General features: G+C 43.3%; 1 long non-coding RNA gene across 1 annotated transcript; it reads left to right on the top strand.

Annotated features, from left to right (window-relative positions):
* Nucleotides 1-12: 12 nt before the first annotated feature.
* Nucleotides 13-11,142, top strand: LOC108929547 (uncharacterized). Its single transcript, XR_001965769.2, has 3 exons — nt 13-1,561; nt 2,266-2,315; nt 10,850-11,142. It is a non-coding gene; the product is annotated as an uncharacterized LOC108929547 (long non-coding RNA).
* Nucleotides 11,143-12,352: the final 1,210 nt, after the last annotated feature.

The raw sequence follows: 12,352 nt of genomic DNA, 5'->3' as shown, positions 1-12,352 counted from the left end.
TCTACATTAAATAAGTCTTTAAAGACAATTTGCAGCTGCTAATAACATTGTAGCTGAGTGTTAACTTGATGTCCCTGTTCACAAAGATACATCTCGTCCATCATGGAAGTTTCTCATCATCTTCCTCTACTATGTTCATATTATATTTTAGCACATGAAAGAGAGTGGATACTATATTTACTGCATTGCTGAAGCATTTACAAAAAAGTGAAATGGCATCTGGGTTTGAAATTCTTGCAAGCTACTGCTGTCTATACAGTTGTGCACAAATATCTTCTTTTACTGGTATACATATTTCAGTCTTTGCTAGAGGAGTAGAAGAGAGACGTCCCTTACTTGTTTCAAGAGCCCTTGGATGGTAACTGCGTTATCTTGTCTGCAGGAACGGTTGTCATCTGGAGGGAAGGTTGAAGTAGTTAAAGCATTACTCACAATGTGGTGTACTTGTACTCCTGTGTGCTCATGTCCCAGTTTTTTAAGGCTGATATTTCTGTTATTTCTGCTGTCACCGTTTCCAAACAGAAGACCCCTGCACAGCGGCCTTTGCTTTCATTCGTGTTTGTGTGAAACTTCTTGTTAAACCACTGCAGATCCGAAGGTTTGCTGAAGGTGGGAACTCGCTTCAAAGGAAACGCGCGTGAGCCACAAGCATGATGGGTACTTCCAAAACAGGCAACCTGCCATTGTCCCCTGGTTTTATTTATTTATTTATTTTTATTTTTTTTTTTTTTTTTGTCTTGCCAAGAGCCAGCCCACCACAAGTGAAGTCCCATGTAAGTTCAAACCACTGACATGAATGAGTAATAAAATGTCGATGCAAACTGGAAACTTTTGAGCCGGGCTTGTATTTTCCGGGCTACCTTGCTAAAGTGTATTTTTAATAGGCTTGTTTAGGTAATGTTTAACATTTTCTGATATTCATGTGGAGAAACCGTTCATCATAAATGAGCACGCATGCAAAAAGAGTGTGAAGTAGTTCAGAGCTCTGTGGCTTTGAGTGTTATGAAAACAGATTGGACTGGACTCAATTAAATGTTCTCAGTCGTCAGAGTGTGTGGCACATTGGTGCGTTGAGCTGTGAATCATTTTTAGTAGCTGGTGGTGACTTCTGGAGTGTGAAATGACCGCAAAGCCTCCGGTCTCCGAAGGACAGAGAAAATCACTGTGTTTAAACGCGTCAATTGGACGCTCGTCATTTGGGCTAGGGGATGAGGGTGCGGCGCTCGTTCCAGAATCAGGTTGTGAGCTGAGCTTTTGTGTGCATCTTGCCTGCCTCAGCTAAATGGAGCCTTGAGCACTTGAGTTTTATTAAAATGCTGTCCGCTGTGGCTGTGTGTATTAATACTGGGGTTGGGGGGGGCACAGTAATAGTGAGGTGTCTGTCCAGGTCTCAGACGGGTTGTTAAGGACAACATACCGGATGATGCCTCATGACGCCTCCGGTTCTGGTCAGCAGCAATGCAGCGCTCCCATTGCGTCTGATCTCCCAGATGCGAGTGATAAGAGCACAGATGGCTTGATAACTTTCGCAGTGTTTTCCTCAGTGACTCTTCATAAAAAGGTCAGTTAATAGGTGGCATTCACTGAAACAGGCCATCAGATTACTCGTCGCAGGTTTGGTTCCCACCTCCAGCTGTTATACCCTTGAGCAAGGTACTTAACCTAAATTGCTCCAGTAAAAATTACCCAGCTGGGTAAATAATTGTAGGTAGTATAACATTGTAAGTGGCTTCGGAGAAAAGCGTCAGCTAAATGAATAAATGTAACAAATGTTTTTGGCCTACTGGGGAATTGAAGTCTGTGCTGCCTTCGGGGGAGTGTCTTGCTATACATGAGTGTAATTAATTTAGATGTGATTTTTTTTTTTTTTGTCCTTTTTAGAGCTGTACTTACGTTTTAACGCCTTCATTCATTACTGTTCCATCAATGTGACATTTTCAGATTTCACGGTTATCGTTCAGTTTTTTAGCATGTAGCCTGGCAAAACGGCGTATGGCTTAATTTCAGAATGTCGAGGGATTATGTACCACTTGTTAAAGTGGTAGTAAAAATTCTTTACAAACTGGAAACCGATGCTGCCTTTTCTCCAGACGATAACACTCTGTAATGCTGATGATAATGCATTCTTCTCGGAATTGCGGCTAAAATTCTAGTGCAGCAAGTTGATTCCGTAGAACAAAACTCTGTTGAATTACAAATCTTCTGGACATTGCCTTCATAATTATTTCTTTAACAATGACACTTTGTCTTTTTTTTTTTTGCCAGTGAGAAATCGCCGCAATTGTAGAGCTGCATATTTTTCTGAAGAACTTCAGGTTAGTAGCTTGGGATCCAAACCTGCATCCTTGAGGTTAAAAATCCGCATCCTTTACAAATGCACTTCCTTCTGACAGACAAACATTCTAACTTGTTACCATGCCATGCATTTAACTTTTTCTCTATTTATACTGTATGTAAAGTACAGTATACAGTAGGGACCAGTGGTTAGAGCTGCAGCCTTTGAACTTGAAGGTTGCTGGTTAGAATTCCACCTCTTGCTGTAATTCCTTCGGCAAGGCACTTGCTCTGAATTGCCATAATAAAATTACCCAGCTGTGAAAATGGACAAGTACAGTAATCGTAGGCACGTGAACACTGTAAATCACTTTGGAGAGAAGCATCAGCTAGGTGAATAAATGTGAATGTTTGAATGTAAATGTTTATGCCTGGTAATGAAAAGATGGAAGAAAATGATTGCTTTATCAATCTTGACATTAGCATGGTAAGAAGAACTTCACTGAATGATCCAGCGGACGTATTCATTACCCCTTGGAGTCTATTCCTCTCTTCTGTTTTCATTGCCTTTGTTGACTGCTGTTACGTTTGCTTTCTGATAAATATGGATATAAAAAAGCCCGAACGGACATACGCTGGAAAGGTGTATTTCTCCTCTCATTTGGACTTCATAACCTCCCACGTATCTTCTCTCTGCTTCCAAAATTTAACCAAAACATTGCATCTTGCTCGTTGAAAGATTTGTTTCTGTTCTCCCCAACGTGATCAAGGGGAGCGCAAGTATGCTTTCTGAAAACATCAAATTCTTTCCAACTCGTTTATTATTTGAAACGTTTGACCATTTTCAATCCATTGCTTTCGAACAACAGCACGGGCTTACGGAGACATCAAACCTGAGGACGGAGAGGGCAAGCATTATGCCCAAGTTGGCAACGCAAGCTGTTGGGTTGCCTTCTGGGACCTGCTACTAGGGTTAGGGTTAGGGCTAACCGTAAAAAAACCGCACAAGCTGAACACTTCATGTTCTCTTCAGCGATGCCTTCACCGCCTTCATCATCCTTCATCTAGCTGCAGGAGGCTATTGAACGGAACTGATTCGTTTTGTGGACGAGCGGTTAATGAAAGTGAGCGAGTGATTTGTTTCGAGGCGGGAATTCCCTCCCGGTAAAGGAACGCCTTACTTGTCAACAGAAGTGCTTGTGTAGCTGTTTGCTGTTTGTGTTTTGTAGGGTGCGCTGTCAGCTGCCTAAGGTCTGACACTGCAGTGCTGGGGAAGAGGACTTTTTTCTCCGTGTTCGCTTGCTGTTTCTATTCATAAATGGCACAGCCTCATAAATAGTCTTGCCAGGCAGCCTGACATTATTTTCACCCCATGACTCACTGCAAGCTGTTGCTGAAGCACTTGACATTCTTATATGGAGCGCCGGAGCCCGCGGACGCGCTTTTAACCCTTACCCATCGCGTGCGCCGCCTCGGCTCCGGCGCCGTTCTTCGGCCGGGTTTCTGGAACCGGCAGACGCGCTCGTCGAGCGGCCTTGCGTTAGTCGGGATGCCTGCGGCGCCCGTGCAGCACGGGACGGCGATCGGAGCCCGAGAGAGGCGCGGGGAAAGGGACGGGGCCTGGCGGCGCTCGCACGCACGCAGGGTGTCGCCAACAAGCAGCATCGTGGCACCGCCTGGGAGAGGAGCTGTTTCATTTGCCTTTCGCTTTTATCACCAGCCCTATATTTCTAGCCAGGGACTACCTGCCGTGGGAAAATCGAGACTCTTTTGTCCTTTCCTATTTGTATGAAACGGGATGAATGTTGTTCTTAAGTGGAAAGTGGTGGCAGAGCTCTTTGACTTCACCCTTAGCGTGGCATAATCGGCAACATATTTTTAATGACGTCAAAGCCTAATTGGCACAATGGAAGTATGAAGAATTATGATATGAGCTGAAATAAAACGCTGCGCCCTGGTCTAATTTTTTCATTGCTTCACCTCTAATTCTGATAAATTGTCAATAAAATTTTGATTTGTCTCACACGTGTTTCCAGGAACTTGAATAGCTGCACTACAAAAATAATTCCCCCCCTCCCCTTTTCTGTTCCACGGTAAAATGTGAGCTTTAAAGGTCAGCGCTCCTCATTATACTGTAACTCTGATGCTGTCAGTGGCCTCAAGCTTGGGATACAAAAGCAGACTCCAGGGTTCTCTGAATCACTGCTGATCCCTGTCACCTCTCCTCAGTGTGGAGGTGCATTGTTATTCTGCTCGAGTCCGAAATATACCATTCGCAGTTTAAATACAGTCAGCTTGGCGATATGGTATATATGCATGCAAGTACCCGTTATCCTTGCTTAATTAATGTCTGTTGGCTTGTTTGTTTTTTTTTTTTAAAAAAAAAATAGTATTTATTTATTTATTTATTTTTACTTTTTGCTTTGGAAGTTTGGCATTGCTCCATTAAAGGCTGACATTTTATGCCAAGCGTTTATCACTTTTTGAGCCGAGATAATCTCACACCGCGCGATTTTGACCGAGAACGAACATTTTCGCTAGTTCGTGGCTGAACGGTTATGAACCCAAGTATCTTGAGCCTTGCACACACAATTTAGGAGAGCAAGCGCCGCAACAAAGCGTGCAATATTAATAAGGTCGGAAACAAACGGGCAGAGCGCATTGATGCCATAGGAAGAGCTCAAACTACTTTCCTGCGAGCTGGGTGCTTTGCTTCTGCGTTACTTTCCCGCTTTCTACTGTAATTGACCAGGAACGCTATGCTTTTGGAATGCAGACAGTCATAACGATGGCACCCCTTTAAAATGTGTTTTGCTCTTGCTCATTTGTGAATTCTTTTAACCAGCCCATATACAGTATGTAGCTGATTGCAGAATTGCAAAAGCTAATCTGCAATGTAAATTAATGAAAGTGATAATTTCACTTTTACTGTATTTTGTTATGTAGGAAATCAGGGTGATAAACTCTCGCAGTGTCAGTGGATTTCAGTTTGGCGCTGTTTGTCGGGAAACTTTCCCATCCGTTCTTATTAAGGACGTGAGACTCTGACCGAAGGACCCGGATGTACAGGGGAAGTAGGCAGTTTGCTGAGCCAAGTGTGCAAGTCGATTGAACTTGACATGTTTGGAAAGTTCAGATGTCATAAACGCAACATTATTCCTTGTAACGGAGCATCATGAAACAAACATATGATAAAAATATCACAATACTACACACACACACACACACACATATTGTCTGAACCGCTTGTCCCATTCGGGGTCACGGGGAGCCAGAGCCTAACCCGGCAACACAGGGCGTAAGGCCGAAGGGGGAGGGGACACACCCAGGACGGGACGCCAGTCCGTCGCAAGGCACCCCAAGCGGGACTCGAACCCCAGACCCACTGGAGAGTAGGATCCGGTCCAACCCACTGCACCACCGTGCCTCCTTATCACAATACAATTTTTTTTAATTCATTTAAATTGTTAATGTCTATAAAAGTAGACACTATTGTCTTACTGTCACTAAGTACAGTATGTGCCCTTGCAGTGGTAGGCAGTGAGCATTTGACTGCAGTCCTGGCAGGCCCACCACACCATTCTGAAAAGCAGTTTTCAGAAACGCAATGTGGCCGCCGGGTGCCATGGTGGTGCAGCAGGTAGCGCTGGTGCCCCAGAGTCTCAGTCTGGGTGCCCTCAATGTAGGATGTGATGGGCTGATCACGGTTGCCTCGTGCCCTGTGTTGCTGGCTGTGGGCCACCCCGCTCGCCCGTTGCTGGTGAGGCCACGTCCCCGTAAGACGTGGAACTTGAAGTATATTGGCCTTCTATTTCAGGCTGTGCCGGAGCTGAAAAAGTGCACCGAGCAAATAAGAGCCTTCAGTGTTTCCTGAATGTCATCTAGCAGCGGGTCCTTTTTAGTGCTTCCGTCACCTGAAGATCTGAAGCAGCCTCCCGCTGCGCTTTCGCAAGACCCAAAAACAGCGTGCCATTTGGTATCAATTCATGAGGCTCGCTATAACAAAGCGAGACCCGGGGAGGGGACCGGCATTAATTGCAGCCGCCTCCGCTCTCCCCCCGCGCCGCTGCAGCGGTGGGCGTGACGTCTCCGAGGGGGCTCCGGCGACAGCGAGGCCAGGGGCCGCTGTTTGGCCCCGAAAGTTCGGGGCCTCATGGGGAGATACGGGGGCGTGGGCCTCGGTTCACTGTGCTGGAGATAAAAGCGGGACTCCACGCAAAAGTTGCAGGTAAGGCGTAATTATACCTTTATGGAAGGTGGACCCCACTAAGTTTGCTCCTTCCCTAGGGCTCGGCCTCGCTCCCCCAAACCCCCCCCCCCCCCACGGCAGGTACGCATTCAACCAGCTCTTTGTTTCTCACAAAAGCCTTAATTGTGAAGGGCTTTGCAAGAATGTTGCTTTTATGTGTTCCTTTTCCTCTCAGCCATCAGTGGGGGGAAAAAGCAGCAGCTTATGCTATTTTCATCCATGTCGCAGCAGTGTACGTTTGGCCGCAAAGAGGCTCTTCTAGTCTTTTCTCCTTCCGTATTTTTTCTCGTAGAAATTATTTTTCTGCATTTGTTTGGCTGCGGTTTACAGCCTCTTAATTAATGTTGTGCTGTCTCACAGCGCCTCGGTGGTGCGAGAGGACATGGGTTCAATCCCCACTGAGTCTGTGTGGAGTTTGCATGTTCTTCCCGTGTCTGTGGGTTTCCTCTGGGTGCTCTGGTTTCCTCCCACAGTCCAAAGACAGGCTGTTCAGGTTCACCCATAGTGTGTGAGTGACACAGACAGAGTGTGTTCCACTGATGTATGGATGAGTGACCCATTGTAAGTAGTGTATCAAGCAGCGTAAATCACCGCGGTGAATAAGGTGTGTGGGCTGATAACACTACATAGAGTTCATTTGAAATCACTTTGGAGAAAAGTGTCTGCTAAATAAATAAATGTAAACAGCCTTAACAAGCTTAATCATACTTGCAACACGTATTTTATGATCATTAAAGGTACGGGCTTCCCTCGCATAACGAAAGCTTCTTGTAATTTAAAATACAAGCCTAGGAGACGTCCAGCACCACATAGGGTGAGTGGCCCCCACTCCCCCCCACGCAGGGAATATCTTGTCTGGGACACCTCAGTTGTCTACTAGCAGTTTGTCTTTGTCCTATCACAGATCTTGTGACTAGGTGATCTTGTGATCATCTGTAATAACAATGAGCCCTTAAGCAAAAAAGTTTTAAAGTAGTAAAAGTTAGAAAGTATATATTTATCAATTTACAACCTGACTGTGACAAGTGGAATTTTCTTGAAAGGCAGTATCATTATAAATGTCTTTGGGATTTGATTTACTGTGCTTTTACCACAAATGGTACTTTCCAAATAGCTGATATAAAAAAAACAGTTTCTCAATTTCTCAATTATGCTGTCCATTCATTATCCATGATATTTGGGTTTGCAGTTTCCAAGACAAAATAACAGAAATATATCCCCAGATTCCTGAGTAATGATTTATTCTGCTGGACTGTTCATGGCAAAATATCTCTGTGTTGAGAAAACAATCTACGTTTCTTACTTTCATCTGCCACCGAATAAGATACTGCAAAAGCTGCCTTCAGATGTAACCTCCTAACCTGCACATCTTTACTGCAAATGGCTCTTGGCTGAAAAAAGTCACAGATTTATAGACAGATATATCATGTCTATAACAATAACATAAACCAATACAAACTCAAAATAACTCGAACTTTCTATTCCAAAGGGAAAAACCCAATGTATATAAAAAGGAATAACTTGTATCGGAATCCAAGTCTAACGATATTCTCAAATACTATTTAAAAAGCACAAAATGAAAGATCTATAAAAGCAATAATGACGTCTTCTCGTGTCATTACATACGGTCCACTGGTGATTAATAGTTTTGGAAATTTTGTAAATCTTATTACACCTCTGGCTTTATTGGTTCAAGTAACAATATAACATACCATTTAAATAGGATCTCTCTGCCTGCTGCTTTAGAGAACTGCCACACTATTTAAAATTTCTCTTTAACCTGGAGCACATTTGAGAGGTCAGTCAATCAGTGCCCTGCGGAAAAATGCGACACTTAGACAGATGTCCATTCCAATTCTGCAGTCCATCTTGTTTCTTGATCTAGCCTGAAATACGTCCTGTTCCACAATTAATTACAGCCTCGAAGAGGGCAGTGACAGGGACATGGGCGATGACTTCTATCCGCCCGTTTCAGAAAAACAGGCAAAACCCATTAGATTACTCATTTTTCTCATCGGCTTATTCAGCATCGTTTTTAAGACGGTGGACAAATGACCTGCCAACAAAAAAACTAAATTTTCACAAGCTATTATTAAACATAACCAGACTGGATTTTTCAGATCTAGATATGGCAGAATGCAGCTTGTCAGGCACTTGTAGTGGAATAAAAATATCAGCAGTAATACTCAATGGAGTTATAAACAAGTTTTAGGTGGCATGGTAAGCTCGGTTGACAACGGGGGGCATATCTACCCTACTGCTACCTGTGACTACTACGGCAGGATAGGGAAAAACACTTTGAGGGGAAAAGATGATTATTTTACTAGATGCAAAGAGATTTGGTAAATTATGCTCTATGGGGAAAAGACTGGGGTCTAATTTAATTACGTTTGTTTTGGACCGTAAGCATGTGGTGGTGAATCCATTGCCTCTTGGTAGTACAATAATACACAGGGAAAGATGTTCAACCCCTCGTGCCAAAAACCAAGGGGGCTAGACAAACCAACCATGCCACAATATACCATCCCTCCCAAAACCAACCAATTCCCTTCACAAAAAATATCATGGGCAAACACCATCCTCCTTGCCGGGAGCCACCGCGTGCACTTCGTTGGGGTTGTCAAGTGGGCACCTTCCTTCATTGATGTTTCATTGAATTGAGCCCACTACACCTCCAGAAGGCTCAACGGCGAGATCTGGCGTCCCAGACCCACCCCCCTCCATGCCCACAGTGCCATCCCAGCGACTCCACCCACCAACAACCAACCAATACACCATACCAGCATATGGAGGTGACAACAAAACTCAAACCATTGACGTTCACCTAGGTGAGTACTCCCCACTCAAGTGTGCTTCCCCCAAACACCCTGGTGCCTTCTCATCCACAACCACTGACTAGATCTTTCTGCTACCTCTGACAAGCCTTTAATGGCTGCTCTTAACGACTGACCCCTAAAACCAAACTCCAACAGCAGCGACGTGGTTGATTTTGCAACAAACCCTCTAGTACCGATCTCCACTGGTCTAATAACGCACTGCCAGCCTCGCTCCCTCACCTCACCAGCCAACTCAGTGTACTTCAATTTCTTCCTCTCTACGTTTGTTTTGGACCGTAAGCATGTGGTGGTGAATCCATTGCCTCTTGGTAGTATAAATATGATTGGTTTTGAACAGGCTATTGTGGTTAGTTTGTTGCGACCCGACATGGTGTTATATTCTGAGTGCAAGTGAACCGTGAACTATGTGGTTAACAGTGCCATTTCGGGATGCTATTCAAGAGGAATCTGAGCTGTTAAATGTTCAAGATTTGGTGGCGGGCTCACGTGAGACCACTTGGGGAAGGGGGTTTGTGGCTAAATCAGTTACGTCATTGTTAGTGGAAAGGGTGGCGGTGAAGGAGCTGTCTGAAGCTGCTGAGAAATCAAGTCAGTGGTTTTGGATGAGAAGAAAGCAGGGTAGTTGGGGTTGCAGGTCGGTGCCAGGTCTGTAGTGGTCGTTAAAATTTGCAACTGGTGGTTAGCAATGGGAAGCAGCTGCTGTTGGTATGTAAGGAGGTGTGGTTTGAGTTTGTGGAGTTGGTGCGCTTGCTATGGATGGATGGCGTCTAGCGTGTGTGGAGGAGGTTGGATCTGGGATGCCAAACTTCACTGTTGAGCCTTCCTTGAAGTGTTGTGGGCCTAATTCATTGAAACACCGATGAAGGGAGGCGCCTACTTGACAACCTCAATGAAATACCCATGTTGGGGTCCTGTGGTTGATGTGGTGGTTGAGGGAGTAGATTAAGCCGTTCGATCTTGAGTCATTGAGATGTATGACGGCCAGATGTCCTTCTCTGTGGCTTTATGGTGAATTTGGTTGGATTGGGAACTTGTTCACAGCCGTTGTAACAAGCGCATGGGGCGTAACATCATATCCTGTGTATGTTGAATGTCTATTCTAACCCAAAAGCCCTTCAGGTACAAATATTCTGAAAGAATCTGCTTTAACAAAGATAAGTTGTTTCACAGAACATTGCATCCATGACAAATTCGGAAACTTCACCCTCTGCTGTGAATTGCGTGCGATAAGGCTTATACAGTCAGTCCAGGTAAATCTATGCAAATGCAAGTGAATATCCCTTCAATCTCTCAAGGGAGACACCTTCTCCAGCCAGTACAGACTTTGGAAATCCTTAGAATATTTCACTCCTTCACTTTTGTCAAAACACCGCAAGGAAAATGAGAAGAGAAAATGCGTAAGGGAATTTCTACAGCACGTAGACTTCTCACGAATCCCCAGTGATTATTGTCTTTTGCTATTTGTTTTTGTCTGTGACCATTACTGAAGCTGATGGATAGCGTGGCGAATCCAACCAAGAAACAATCCACACTGGAGAATACCATCCTTTGTCTCTCTCTCCTATGATGAGGAATTTTCTGCTATGTGAACCATTTCATTGTAAACATGCCCATATAATGCATTGTTTGGTAAATAAAAGACAACAATAGCTGCTTTGTCCTTCTCATATGAAGATGTAAATCCTCCTAAATCAAATATGATTATTTAAGGAAAAATATAATCCATATAAAAGTTGCAGTGTTATGCAATTTCTGCTAGACACAATCCTTTTTCTAGAGATCATTTAAGCGTGAAATAAATGTTTCTGTTGATATAAATAAATCCATCTGTTGATGTAATGGACTCATTGTATTGTTCTCTGAAATGTACATCTGGAGAAACGCATCTGCTCAATGAATAAATGTGTCTATATATATACTGTATATATATATATATAAAGTAATTAGCATCTATGTAGTACAAACATGGAAGAGAATATTTTTTTTCTGACAACTATTTCTTATTAGTACCTACTACGGAAGAAGATTGTCAGATTCAGATATATATTCTGCTCCAAACTTTAAGAAGCACTAAGAAATTTGAAATGAGAAAATAAATTAGTATGAAGTACAAATGTGAGAGAATTCTTTTTTTGGAACCTGCATTTCTGGTAGATTTTCCATTATATGATCATCCTGCATGAAGTATCTGGTAAATACTGTAGGTAGCTACTTTACAAACTGCTTACTGACAAATGATGGAGTTGGATAATCAATCACTGACAGCATTTGATATATATGTGCTGGTATTTATATAAAAAAAAAAAAATCCTGGGACAGTCAGATCCAGATTTCAAGCTGTCTAATCAAAGCATTTCTTTTCCTACTTTGCAGTGGTTATACTTTTTAATTTTCTCAGAATGGCTACTTTAACGTTGTGAAGGGGAACAGGGTTGTCACCCCCTTTAGCGGTTGTTCCCCGATCTTCCAGCATGGTCTTCATTGTTATAAATTGTTTGGCAATTTCAACACGCACCTCAAATCTCCACATCAGAGCTTTGCAGTTTAACAGCTGGCATTGTATCTAAAAAAATATGTTCAGTATTAGGAGGAAAAAAAACTCCAGCATCTTCATTTGGAAGAAAAACTGTGGACACAAACAGCTGTTTATTCGCTTCCTGCACGGTAGATGGTCAGAGTGCTTCATAGCTCTTACTGTCTCACACTACAAATCATGGTCATTATTTTGGAAGAAAGAAACAATGGATTTTCTCCCAGCTTTTCTTCCATCTCCCTACCCCAAGCATGGCGTAATATATTAAATTTTCCTCTTCCCCATCTTTAAAACTGGGGATCTCTTACATTTACAGTGCACTGCATTCACAATGCAATTTGAGTGAAAGTGCATTAATAATTCGAAACATCTGAAATCATGACAGGTCCCACAGTCACTCATCTGCTCTGGTCACCTTGCTCATTAGAACACCATAAACGCTACAGATTGATAGTAAAG

This window comes from Scleropages formosus, chromosome 12 (genome assembly GCF_900964775.1).
Source record: "Scleropages formosus chromosome 12, fSclFor1.1, whole genome shotgun sequence".
Classification (NCBI taxonomy): Eukaryota; Metazoa; Chordata; class Actinopteri; order Osteoglossiformes; family Osteoglossidae; genus Scleropages; species Scleropages formosus.
This window is presented reverse-complemented; position numbering and strand designations above follow the sequence as displayed.